Source organism: Chiloscyllium plagiosum, chromosome 19 (genome assembly GCF_004010195.1).
Source record: "Chiloscyllium plagiosum isolate BGI_BamShark_2017 chromosome 19, ASM401019v2, whole genome shotgun sequence".
Taxonomy (NCBI): domain Eukaryota; kingdom Metazoa; phylum Chordata; class Chondrichthyes; order Orectolobiformes; family Hemiscylliidae; genus Chiloscyllium; species Chiloscyllium plagiosum.
In genome coordinates this window covers 2141895-2155191 of record NC_057728.1, presented here as the reverse complement: position 1 = coordinate 2155191, position 13297 = coordinate 2141895, and the positions used below count along the sequence as shown (strand labels likewise).

General features: G+C 40.6%; 1 protein-coding gene across 9 annotated transcripts in view; it reads left to right on the top strand.

The window, feature by feature from the left end:
• Positions 1 to 13297, top strand: part of cnot4b (CCR4-NOT transcription complex, subunit 4b) — a 177174-nt gene that overhangs the window by 43708 nt on the left and 120169 nt on the right. The window contains exon 1 of one of the 9 annotated variants that reach the window (XM_043708932.1): positions 4150 to 4167. The exons of 7 other annotated variants lie outside the window; for them this stretch is intronic. The gene's annotated coding sequence lies outside the window, so the exon portion shown is untranslated. Of the gene's footprint in view, positions 1 to 4149; positions 4168 to 9558; positions 9575 to 13297 lie in introns of those variants that run through there. One more of the 9 variants, XM_043708933.1, reaches the window with a different exon arrangement.

Genomic DNA, 13297 nt, shown 5'->3' with positions numbered 1-13297 from the left:
AGAAGATTAGTCAAGTATGATTTCCCCTTCATAAATCCATGCTGATTCTGACCTATTCTGTTACTACTATCCAGATGTGTTGTAATTTCATCCTTTATAATAGACTCCAGCATCTTTCCCAACACTGAGGTGAGACTAACTGGTCTATAATTTCCTGCTTTCTCTCTCCCACCTTTCTTAAAAAGTGGTACAACATTAGCCACCCTCCAATCCGCAGGAACTGATCCCGAATCTTTCGAACTCTGGAAAATAATCACCAATGCATCCACGATTTCTTGAGCCACCTCCTTCAGTACCCTGGGATGTAGACCATCAGGCCCCGGGGACTTATCAGATGTTCAGATGCAAAAGGGCATGAACAAGATCTTGGCAATCCATGTACACTAGTCACTGAAAGCAAACAGACAAGTGTGACAAACGGGAATGCAAATGGTTTGTTTGCCTTAATTCTAAGAGGTTTTGAGTATGCAAAAAACATGTCTTGTAGTTGTGCAGGGACTAAGTGAGACAACACTAAACATTGTGTGCAGTTTTGATTGGTCTCCCTTTTAAAAAAAAATATACTTGACTGGGATGGCAAGTTTGGAGCTTTGAAGAATTAGAGAGGATCTCATTGAAACATATACAATTCTGACAGGGCTGGACAAACTGGGTGTATGGATGATGTTTACCTGGTAATGGCATTCTAGAATATGGAGTGGACCATTTTGGACTGAGATGAGAAATTTCTTAACAAAGGGAGGTGAACCTGTGGAATTGTTGACCACAAAATAGAATGGAAGCTAAGTCAATGAATATATTTTTGGAAAAAGAAAATGTTCGGAGACCAAAATGGCATCAAGGAATATGGGGAGAGCACAGAGAAGAGCAATTGAGGATCAGCCATGATCAGATTGAATAACGAGGCAGGCTTGGTGGGCTGATACATTAATTGTGCACTTGTCTGCTTGCTATGTTTACGTAGATTTTAAAGTGCCCTGTTTAAGATTTTGAACAATTGGTTGATTTACTATTCCAATTCAGAGGATATTAAGAGCCTTGCATGAGGTGTGAGGTAGCATTAAATGGAAGCCAGCCCACACTGGGGTAACAGTTTTCTTACCTGATGAAATATGAGAGGTTGAATGATGCTTTTTGAATAATCCAGTATCTTTGGTAATTTCTATCAGGTTTTCCATAAACTAATGTGATTTAATTTTCACAGTTGTTTGTGGTGGGGGTTGTACAGAACCATAACCACTAAACTGCTGCACCTGGCTTGCAAGAGTTGTAAGTTTAAAATTTGGATCTTCTTATCTTTGGCATTTCCAAATGGCCTCCATTTTATGTGACCTCAGGAATTCATTCAAATTGTGGAAGCAAACATAGATGTTGAAAAAATTGACGCTTTAGTTTTTACTCAACTGCAAGTGGCCTAATTAGGTCACCCAGTTAAGGATGACAAACCTTGATGTCTGTGTAACACTTTGCCTCATCAAAAGCAAGTTACAATTATTTCTGATATTTTTGAATTAGCTAAAAACAACCTTCCTCTGGCATATTGGAGAACATCCCTTTTTTTATGCACCTTCAATGACTTCAGGAGGTCTGAGTATTTTACAGGCAATGAAATTCTGTCGTTTCTCAGTATTTAATTGTGGACAATTATAGCCAAGATTTGTCTCTCCTTTTTAAAGCAGTTCTTCCTGTTATCTGATTCAAGTGTATTTTCAAATTCCCATTTGTCTACTCCACTCTGCTGTTTCTCTTAACTCATTGCATAATGAGGTGAAAGAGAGGGCCACAGATGATGGAAATTCGAGTCAAGAGTGTGGTGATGGAAAAGCACAGCAGGTATCCAATGAGCAGAAGAATCGACATTTCGGGCAAAAGCCCCTCATCGAGGATGCTGATGAAGGGCTTTTACCCAAAACGTCGATTCTCCTGCTCCTCGGATGCTGCCTGACCTGCTGTGCTTTTCCAACACCATATTCTCGACTTATTGCATAATGACCTGAGCCTAGCTTATCAACTACTTAGAATGTAAGATGGAAGATGTTACCTGGCTTGCTGTGTTCTTCCTGCCTCCAGCGTGCCGACGTTTTTGGTGATGGCCATTGCACTCACCTCTGTACTGACTCTCTTGAAATTCTGATGGTGGTGTTTTCCACAATGAAGACTCATTAAAAAGTATGTCTTCAACTCCTCTGCCATTTTTGTTTCCCATTACCACTACTGCAGCCACGTTTTCCAGAGATCCAATATCCACTCTTACCTATTAGATTTTTTAAAATAAAAGTTCTTGCAATTTCCCTTGTGAAACAAGTTAATTTACCCTCATTCCATTTTCTCCCCCCTTGCTGGTTTTTTTGAAATTTTTCCTTAGGATTTGGATGCCTTTAAAAACCAATGGTTTCTTATTAACCTTCACTACTGTGTATGCTTTTTCTTTGGCATTTATGCTGTCCCTGACTTTCCTTGTTAGCCATGGTTACCTAGTTCACCCTTCATATATTTCTTCTTCCTGGGGATAAATTTCTGCTGTGCCTCCCAAATTATCCACAAAAGCACCTGCAATTGCTGCACCACTGTCGTCCCTGCTAGGCTCCCCTCCCAATCAACTTTGGCCAGCTCCTCCCTCGTATCTGTATACTTAACCTTATTCAATTGCAATATTGTTGCATCTGATTCCATTCTCTCCCCCTCGCTGCCGGGTGAATCTAGCACATTGTGCCTCTGCTCCCGAAGGATCCCTGCACCCATTAGGTCCCTGACCAAGTCTGCCACAAAGCACACCACCAAATCCAGAATTGCCTGTTTCTTACTGGGCTCTCCCCCTCCTCACAGATATCATTCAGCTGCTTTGACTAAACTGTCTTAATTTTCCCTCTGTTCTCTATCTTTCCCTTTGTGAGCAATCTGTCGGTTTATGATGTATAGTTTGCATGACTTTACTTAAATAATGGTTGAACCTAACACTTGAAGTTCAAAATCTATGTTCGGCTGTCTTTTCAACAATGTCTGGACTCATCCAATTTAAATCTGAAATTGTGGCCTTTTATGCTCTCTACTGTATGTTATTTTACAGATACTGATAGAATTTAAACAATTGTTATTTTTAAAAAACTCCTTCATATTTTCTTAATTCTTGTGTCTGCTGTTGTGTTGATTTTTACAGTGTCAACCTCGTATTTACTCCTAGCGATGTAGATAGGAATGGTAAGGATCCAAGCATTGATGTTTGAACTCATGCAGTGCTTAAACTCGAGACTGAAGTTGCACTTCTCATGACTGCTGTCAAATCACATTTCAGCCATGTGTTTTCCAAGTCGGTTACATACTTTCTATGTTATTTGATTTTTTTTTTTGTCGGACTTGGTGAAAACTTTGTCGAATTCAGGAATAAATAATTCATCTGAAGAATTAATCTCAACCTGTTATTTAAGAAAATGTTCAAGTACTATTTCATCGACATAGGTCTTGAGTTCTTCAGATTTAAATTGCTGCTCTGTGGCACTTTGCTAACATGTCATAATGAAATTGATTTGTGTGACTCATTGCTGACAGGCTGTCATTACTTTGTCAGTTGACACCTTATGACTGTGGTACATTTATTTTACTTTGGTTTAGTTTTTGCAGTACTGAGACCAGTCTCCCTGAATCCTCAAAAGATGATATCCCATAACTGCATTTCTTGCTGTGTCTTGGGAAATCTTGCATAAAAGCCATATAATTTGTTAGACTTGAAATTTTTCATGGTCTTTGTACGATGGGGATGCAGTCACAATTCAGTGTCAAGAAGCCTAACTTGGACTCAGACTTCACATTGTCGTTGCTCATACAGACTGCTCTAGCACAGCCCTGCCACAAAGCTATGAGATATTCTTGGTGAGGTTCTATTTGCTTTAGTCAGTTTAGCACTTTGTTGTGCGCTGTTTCACTCAGGTTCAACATTTAGGCAAAGTGGTTTGCATTTGCATGGAAACTAAATCAAAGTATTCCCAATGCAGTAAAATTAAATCTTTGTTATAAGTGTGTTGCTTATGGCATTTATTTTACCTTATCTTGTTTGTTCACTTTTTTTTAGCAGGAGATGTCAGACCAAATATCACAGAAATGGTCCTTGCCCCTCCTGCAGGAGTGGAATGTATTGAGATAACTGCAAGGGTCTTCTATAAGGACAGGAAAGTAAGAAAAGCAACACCCATGGGAAAATGTATTTTAGTACAATTCACTTACGTCACTAATGTAGGGTAACAAATTCGTTGCTTTTAAAAGCATTTCTCATGGCTCTGATGTGATGTTGTCAGGGTAGGGATTTGTGTAAAGCTTAAGAATCTTATTCATTGTTTACTGTGTGTCTGTTGACCTTTTGAAACCAAATGTTTGCAGCATCTCAGCCATTTGGTGCTGAGTAGGTGTTGCAGTTACATATGATGATTCCATTCAATTTGATTACAAGCCTGCTTTTGCAAAACAGTGGCACTTCTCTCACTACGTTGACAGCCACTCTCCTTCCCCTGATCCCTCCACTATCACCCCTCCCTTCTCTGCTTCATCCCACCACCAGCTTGGCTTTCACAGCCCTTTGCGACAATGAGTTCAACAGATTTAGAACCCAGTGACTGAAAAAATTTCCTCCTCATTTCTGTTCCCTTTACTCTGAGGCTGTGTCGTTTGACCAGATCCTTACACAGCCTCAGTAGTGCATCTCTGCTCTTGTATTCTAGCCCTCTTGAAGTGCATGCCTTCCAAGCTGCCAACTGAACTTGTATGTTGACCTTAGCATCCTGAACTAGGACTCCCAGGTCTCTTCAGGCAGGAGCCCTTTATCAGTATGCTGCATGACCTGCTTTTCCAGCACCCCACACACTCTCAACTCTGATCTCCTGCATTTGCAGTCCTCACTTTCTCCCAGGTCTCTCTGTGCTTCAGATTTCTGAAGCTTTCTCCCATTTTAAAAAAAAGTCTGTCTCTCTTCCAACCGAAGTGCATAACCTCCCACAACCCACGTTCCCTCCAACTCTTTCTTCTGCGAGGGTCTGAGGTTATTATGTGGCTGCATTGTCTGTTCACCATGCACAGACCCTTTGTGCAGCTGAGAGGTAGCAATACGTTGCAACCCATTATCCTGTATTCTCTCAGCCTGACCTCATCCTTCCATCCTGTCACTTCTCTTCCTCCCCTCCCTGCAACCCATTCATTCTCTAAATCTGAAGTAATTCGTATTGATGGGAAAGCATGAGGCTGAAAGAAACTCAATCTTTGTTAGAGGGGTACAGTAACAGAACATGGGAGCTTTTTGCAAGTAGTTGAATACCAGTTGCAGGTTATTGTAGAAAGAAAATGTTCAGCATTGAGTTGGTTCTGGATGTAGATTTGCTTACTGAGCTGGAAGGTTCATTTTCAGAGGTTTCGTCACATACTAATAACATCTTCAGTGAGCCTCCGGGCGAATCCTTTAGGGCCAGTTTTAGCGTATTGCGCCCATAGATGTTAGCGAGTTTTGAGAAGATTTGTAGCTCAGGTTGAGGTTTTCAGATTTGAGTCGGTTTTCAGCATTAGTGGAGATGACTTTTCATCAATATAACTATTGCTCTCCGAATGCATGATGTGACTATTCCCAACAACTTGCGTTTCAGATTGAGGATTTTAGTACCATTAGTTATTATTATGCGATGATTGCTTTCTTGTGTAATCCCATGTGATAGAAACATCGCGCTTTCAAAAGAGCTCTTCGTGTTAACGATATAATTCCATGACAGCCAGTGCATGTTATAAAAGTTCGGGCTTTCGAAACTGTGCTCCCAATTCATCAGTCACATGAATGAAGTGCGCATTATAGCTCAAGGACCTGTATTTTTATTTATCAATTTAAACAACAGGTGTAGGGGTGGGGCAATAAATGCTGGTCACATCCCACAAATGAATAAAAATGCTTAATGTAGCTGTATTTGTTTGTAAAGCAACATTGCTCAGATCCAGAAACCTGATTTTTAAACTGGGATTTATATCTGGGTTCAGTAGAGGGCAATCTTAGCATGAATAATGCAGTCTCCTCATTGTTTAACCAGGAAAGAAAACCACAAAAACCTAGCTTTGAGGTAGATTTGAACAACTGCTTTTTTGCATGGTTGATAACATAAAATATCAACATTATTTCTTTGATCATATCTTTTTACGATCAAAATCTGAATTATTGTACTCTTGTCTGTATTCACTCTTCTGTATAATTAGCATTGTAGGTTTGGAAAGTTAATTAACCATAACATCCTCCAGTTACTCTTGCACCAATGCACAAAGCATGACATGTGCTCTTCACTTAAAGTGCAGTTCACGTGGTCAATTAAGTTGAAGTGTTCGCAATTCAATTAAACATTAAAACCTTTGAAATATTTACTTGTATGAGAAGTCATGTTCAAGATCTGTTGTAAGTTTGCCCAATTCTGACCTACCACTTCCACATGCCTTGTCATTTTAAGGCTGAGTTCTGATCTGATTGCCTGAATTCCACAGTAAGGAGATTTGTGAAAATGCAAGATAAAATATAACACACACATTTCAAATTTGGAAGCTCAACAGTCAGTTATTCAGATAGATGTTCGTATGAAAAACATTGCTTTCTAGTGGGGTTGGATGGGGCAGGAAGTGCTCAATCTGAAGCAAGGTGGTAACAAGGCATTCAGTAGAACACATCTGTTAACGAGTTTATTGGAATTTGTAGCATATCCTTGAGACGTTTTCTTCCCTGGTTGATGCTGTGTAACCACCAAGCATTAACAAGTTTTCTAGAAACCTTCCATTCATTGAGGAGGCTTCAAGCCAATCTTCATTCTGCTCTGAAAATTCTGTTCCTGTTTTGACTATTCTGGCAAACTTTACCACAGTGGCTGAAATTCTTCTTTTCAAATGCAGTTTATCTCCCATTGTTAGTGGTATCTTTTTTAACAAATTTAACATCCTGCATCATCACCAAAAGAGTTTCACTTTCCTCGAACCACATCATACCTCTTGTCGATATCTTTATGAAAATGGATGCTACATAGTCATCTCAGTTTGTCTGCTTTACAAATTCCCCAGTCATAAAGGAATAAAAAGTTGGTTGTCTGAATGGAAATAGAAAGTTTAACTGGGAAACTTTTAAATCTGCACGCTATTAATTCTTGTCATTAGCCAGCATTTGTGATAGGGTATTGACTCCACTTGTGGTGGGCGATGAATATACATGCCCTTTATGGAGGTTGAGTTGAAATAGTTTTGCGACAGAATAAAGCCAGCCCAGGTTGACAAATATGGTTGACATTTTGCTGTTAGTTGGAATGGTTCTGAGATTTAACCCAAGTTTCTGATGGACAAGGGCCCATAGTAATAATATCGGTCCTTCAAGCTAACAGATCAGTGGAAGAGAAGTAAACCATTTAGTCCCTGCCGCTTGTCCTACAGTGAAATTTTGGCAGCTTTGCATTTTAACTCGATTAAATTTGCCTCGTTCCATACCCTTTCATTTTGTTTCACAAAATCTGTCCAATTAAAACTAAGAAATGATCCAGCATGAATTGCCAGTACAAGGTTAAAGATCTGAACTTGGATCACCATTTGTGTGTACAAGTTGGAGGTGTAGTGGACATCGAAGGAGGTTACCTCTGAATACAACGGGCTCTTGATCAGATGGACCAATGGGCTGAGGAGTGGCAGATGGAGTTTAATTTAGATAAATGTGAGGTACTGCATTTTGGGAAAGCAAATCTTAGCTGGACTTATACACTTAATGGTAAGGTCCTCGGGAATGTCGCTGAACAAAGTGACCTTGGAGTGCAGGTTCATAATTCCTGGAAGTAGAGCAAGCAGATAGTACAGTGAAGAAGGCATTTGGTATGCTTTCTTTTAATGGTCAGCACTGAGTAAAGGGGTTGTGAGGTCATGTTGCAGCTGTACAGGACATTGGTTAGGCAACTTTTGGAATGTTACATGGAATTCTGTTCTCCCTCCTTTGGAAGGATGTTGTGAAACTTGAAAGGGTTCAGACAAGATTTATAAGGATGTTGCCAAGGTTTTGAGGATTTGAGCTATAGGGAGAGGCTGAATAGGCTGGGGCTGTTTTCCCTGGAGCGTCGGAGGCTGAGGGGTGACCTTTATCGAGGTTTATAAAATCGTGAGGGGCATGGATAGGGCAAATAGGCAGAGTCTTTTCCCTGGGGTCGGGGAGTCCAGAACGAGTGGGCATAGGTTTAGGATGAGAAGGGAAAGATGGGGTGAAGGGACCCAAGAGGCAACTTTTTCACACCGAGTATGATGTGTGTATGGAATGAGCTGCCAGAGGAAATGGTGAGGCTGGTGCAATTGCAGTTTTGAAAAGGCATCTGGATAGGTATATGAATAGGATGTGAGAGGGATATGGGCTCAGTGCTGGCAAATGGGACTAGATCAGATTAGGCTATCTGGTCTGCATGAGTGAGTTGGATCGAAGGGTCTGTTTCTGTGCTGTACATCTCTATGACTCAAAGTCTTTATTAATTTGATTTATTAAGGAAGTGTCTTTTTTAACAATTTGGCCCTGTTCTATAATTTGAGAATACCCCAACCCACAGAAATAAATTCTGTCTCCTGTTCTAATATTCTGAACAGTTCAATCAAATTCCACTCTTCCCTTGTAAATTCCAGCTTGTGTAATCTGTACTTAGTAATTATGCCTCAGTGGCAAGGTAAAATTCTAAATGTGTGTTCTACTTCTCCAAAAGCAATAAAGCTTTCCTAATGTGTGGTGACCAATAAAATCTTTAAGGAGTGGTGGTGAATAAAGCCTTTCTAAGGTGCAGTACCTGATCTGTTCACTTTCTCCAGGTCGGAATGAATTGAACTTTTTTGCTTTTTCTGGCAAGTCATTACAGGATAAGATCAGTGTACAATAAAGCTCTTGCAAGTCACAGGTATGGTGAAGCTGACTGTGTCATGTGAAATGAAGGTTTAGCACTTGGGTACAACGGATGTTACACAAGATAGATTTGTACCTCAACAAAGAGTTAATGCTATGAACATAATATTGTCACAGGCAAGAGAATCTTTGTACCCCTTTGGTACCATGTATATTTTGGACAACAGCACTGTTCCTCAGGCTCATGTGGTTGCACTTTTGGTTCTGGAGCATGCCATGCACCTATTCAAGGACTCCCTCACCTGAAACTTAATTGACGACGTGCTGTTCGGGTGTGATCCTCCTTGAAGTCAGTTATTTAATGAGGCTTGTTATGTTAAGGTGAATGTGTGAGACCTTGTCATACTTTATTAAGAGCAGGGGAGACATTCCCCAGTTTGCTGACCATCAAGAGTTGACTTGCATTTACTTAGCACGTTTGTGTCTCATTGTGTTCTGACTTCTTTGCATCCAGTGAGCTACTTTGGTTTTAGTTGTCTAGTCAGTTAGGAATGAGAGGCTGAGACAAGCAAGAGAACCCAGACAAGAGTGTAAGTTTCTGCAGCTGTCCAAAAGTGTTTTTTTTTTCCTTTGTAGGTTCTTGTCCTGTTTGGAGGTGAATTGGGCTTGAATGCAAACTGGCCATGAACCCCATGGTACAGGAGAGCTAGCTATTCGGGTCTGGTGAGTAACAAGGAGTATAGAAAACGTGAGAATAATGTGGTGAGGGGCTTGACAGTGCAGCGAAGATAGCTAGCTCTCCGGATGCTTGTGAAGACTGCCTGTTGCTCAGGTTCAAAACATCTAAGACATGATGGGTAGAACTGGGGAAGATGTTCTGCACATACAGTACACAGAGCCAGGCACTAAATTGAAAAACAGAATTTCAAAAGTTATAAACTCTGGATTGTTACCTGAGATGCTGAGATATGGGGTAGACCATTTAGGACAGAGATGAGGAGAAACTTCTTCACCCAGAAAGTGGTGGCTGTGTGGAATGCTCTGCCCCAGAGGGCAGTGGAGGCCCAGTCTCTGCATTCATTTAAGAAAGAGTTGGATAGAGCTCTCAAGGATAGTGGAATCAAGGGTTATGGAGATAAGGCAGGAACAGGATACTGATTAAGGATGATCAGCCATGATCATATTGAGTGGTGGTGCAGGCTCGAAGGGCAGAATGGCCTACTCCTGCACCTATTGTCTATTGTTCACTGCTTTTTGTTGTTTGTATCAATGATTTGGATGTGAACATAGTTTAGTTAGTAAGTTTGCAGATGACACCAAAATTGGAGCTGGAGTGGACAGTCAGGAAGTTTACCTCCGAGTACAAGTGGATCTTGATCAGATGGACCCATGGGCAGATGGTTTTTAATTTAGATGCATGTGGAGTGCTGCATTTTGCAAAGGCAAATTGGGGCAGGATTTGTACACTTAATGGTAAGGTCCTGGGGAGTGGTGTTAAACAAAGAGACCTTGGAGTGTAGGTTCATAGCTCCTTGAAAGTGGAGTCACGGGTAGATAGGATAGTGAAGAAGGCGTTTGGTATGCTTTCCTTTATTGGTCAGAGTATTGAGTACAGGTGTTGGGAGGTCATGTTGCAGCTGTACAGGACGTTGATTAGGCCAGTTTTGGAATATTGTGAGCATGTTGTGAAACTTGAAAGGGTTCAGAGTAGATTTAGAAGGATGTTGCCACAGTTGGAGGATTTGAGCTATAAGGAGAGACTGAATAGGCTGGGGCTCTTCTCCCCGGTATCTAAGGCTGAGGGATTGTTGAAGTTCATAAAATCATGAAGGGCATTGATAGGGTAAATGGGCAAGGCCTTTTCCTTGGGTTGGGAGGAGTTCAGAAATTGAGAGCATAGGTTTTGGGTGAGTGGGGAAAGATTTAAAAGGGACCGAAGGGGCAACTCTTTCATGCAGGCGGTGATGCATGTGTGGAATGAGCTGCCAGAGGAAGTGGTGGGGCTGGGACAATTGCAACATGTAAAAGACATCTGAATAGGTATATGAATGGAGACAGTCGAGGGGGATATGAGCCAAGCCCTGGGAAATGGTACTGGATTAGTTGAGGACATCTGGTTAGCATGGGCAAGTTAGACTGAAGGGTCTGTTTCCTTGTTGTTCATGTCGATGACACAAATGGTCCATAAAGTTAGATGAAGGTATGTGTAATTACAGTTAAAATGGCAAAGCGAAAAGCTCAGTATCTGAATACAGAATTCATGAAAGTCGAAATTCCAAGTGCACACAGAAGTAATAGAAAACACTTTGTTAAGCCATCTCAAAGGCATGGCTGAAAGGTATGAAGGATTGTGCCCTGTGTATTGAGAAGCTGTAATCTTAGCCATGATCTGAGTGAATGTTGGAGCTGGCTGGGGAGGGGTTTGGGGGTGGTTTCGAGTTGTTGACCTGTGCTCCCACTTCATATGTTCACCATAGTGTAGCGCCAACTTTAATCTCTCTCCCAACAATAGCCAAAAGATAACTGGTGATTTGTACCATGAGTAATTTCAGTTTTAATTTAGCAAATGAAAATAAATATAATTTTGGCTGCCTTTCCAGCAATAACATTGGTTGTCACCAGCTAGAGGACATCCTAATGACAAGTACAACTTGTTGTGTGCTTGATTTGCAGGATAAAGCTATTATAAATATATAGCATGTGTCCAGTTTCTGCTTTAATTTTCCTGAATCCAGATGAAAGGTAGAGTTGCATTCTGTGTGTAGACAATGAGAAATAGCAAATTAAAATGGTCTCGATGAGTTCCCTTCCTGCTATGTATGTTGAAGCTAAGCAGTGAACTCCTGGCAAAGGAGTCAGGGTTCATCATCATCCAATTGATCAATTTTGCTCAAGGTTCTGAAGAGGATTTTGGTGTTCAGAATTTGAGTTTCAACACACTTCGTAAATATAATGTTCCTGGAACTTGAATTGCCGGCAGTTAATTCCACAGGATCTTTTAAGATTTGGATTGTGGATAACCTCCTGGTAGGAAATATTGGAATATTGCCGTCTGTCGTCTTGGGTGGTAAGAGAAACAAGTTGCTCTCTCTATTGTTAGACAATAAGACACAGAAACATAAATAGGTCATTCAGCCCATCACACCTTCTCTTCCTTCCAATTAAAATAATGGCTGATAATCTTTTACTTCACTTTTCTGCCTTATTCCCATAGCCTTTGATCACTTTTCAGATTAAAAATGTGTCTCAGCCCTAAATACACCTCATGTGGAGGAGCTGGTGTTGAACTGGAGTGGACAAAGTTTTTAAAAAATCATGCAACACTAGGTTATAGTCCAACAAGTTTATTTGGAAGTACTAGCTTTTGGAGCGCTCCTGATAAAAAAACAACACAGATTTATGCCCTCAGAAGGTATTTCTCCTTATCTCTGATCTAAATAGGTAATCCTTTCATCTGAGATTATGCCCTCTGGTCCAAGCTTCTTCCACAAGAGGAAATGGCTTCCCCACTTATCAAGCCCCCAAAGACACTTTTGTGCATTTCAGTAAGGTCATTTCTCATTATTCTCATGCTCAGTGAGTACAAGCCTAACTTAGTCAACCACTCCTCCAGCAAGTCGATCCATACTGAAACTAACAAACCTTCTCGGCACTACCTCCGATGCCAGTATCCCTTTGCTCAGGGAAGGGGACTAAAACTGTTAACAGTATTCCAAGAATGGTTTGAGTAGTACCTTAAATAGATTGAGCAAAAGTGCCCTCTTTTTACATTCTATTCCATCAGAAGTAAAGGCCAATATTCCAATTCCCTTTTCTGTTGCTCCCTAGACATGGATGCTAACTTATGATTCATGAACAAGACTCCAAAATCTCTGTTGCTGCAGTTTTCTATGGTGTTTCCCCACATAATTTGCATTCAGCTCTGCTGTTCTTTGTTCTATTCTTCCCTCAATTACTGGGTAATTTTTGATAACTAACGCAAGTTTATGAACCCTTAGTCAAAAAGGGAGGGAGACGAAAAGGCACTTTAGAGCAGTTAGTTTCAGGTCTGTGATTGGAAAAATGTCTACTGTGAAGATTGTAATTGCATATCATTTAGAAATATAATCAATCAGTAGGTATTCATGCTTGACAAATTTATTACTATTTGCTGAGAAGATAACAACAAGGGTCGATAAAGGGGGAGCTGTAAACTTTGCTATTTGGATTTCAAAAACTCATTCAATTAGGTACCAACTGTAAGGCTACTGTGTAAGAGCCCATGTTGGCATTGTGGCATAATTCTATATTCCATCTGTCAAGTTTTTGCACACTTGCTTACCTGTCCACAATATATTCCTTGGTAGACTGCGTAAAAATCAATATTTGCCTTCCCACCCAATTTTATCAGCTGCAAACTTGGTAGCAGTACACTTAGTTCCATCATCCAAGTTATGATCATACATT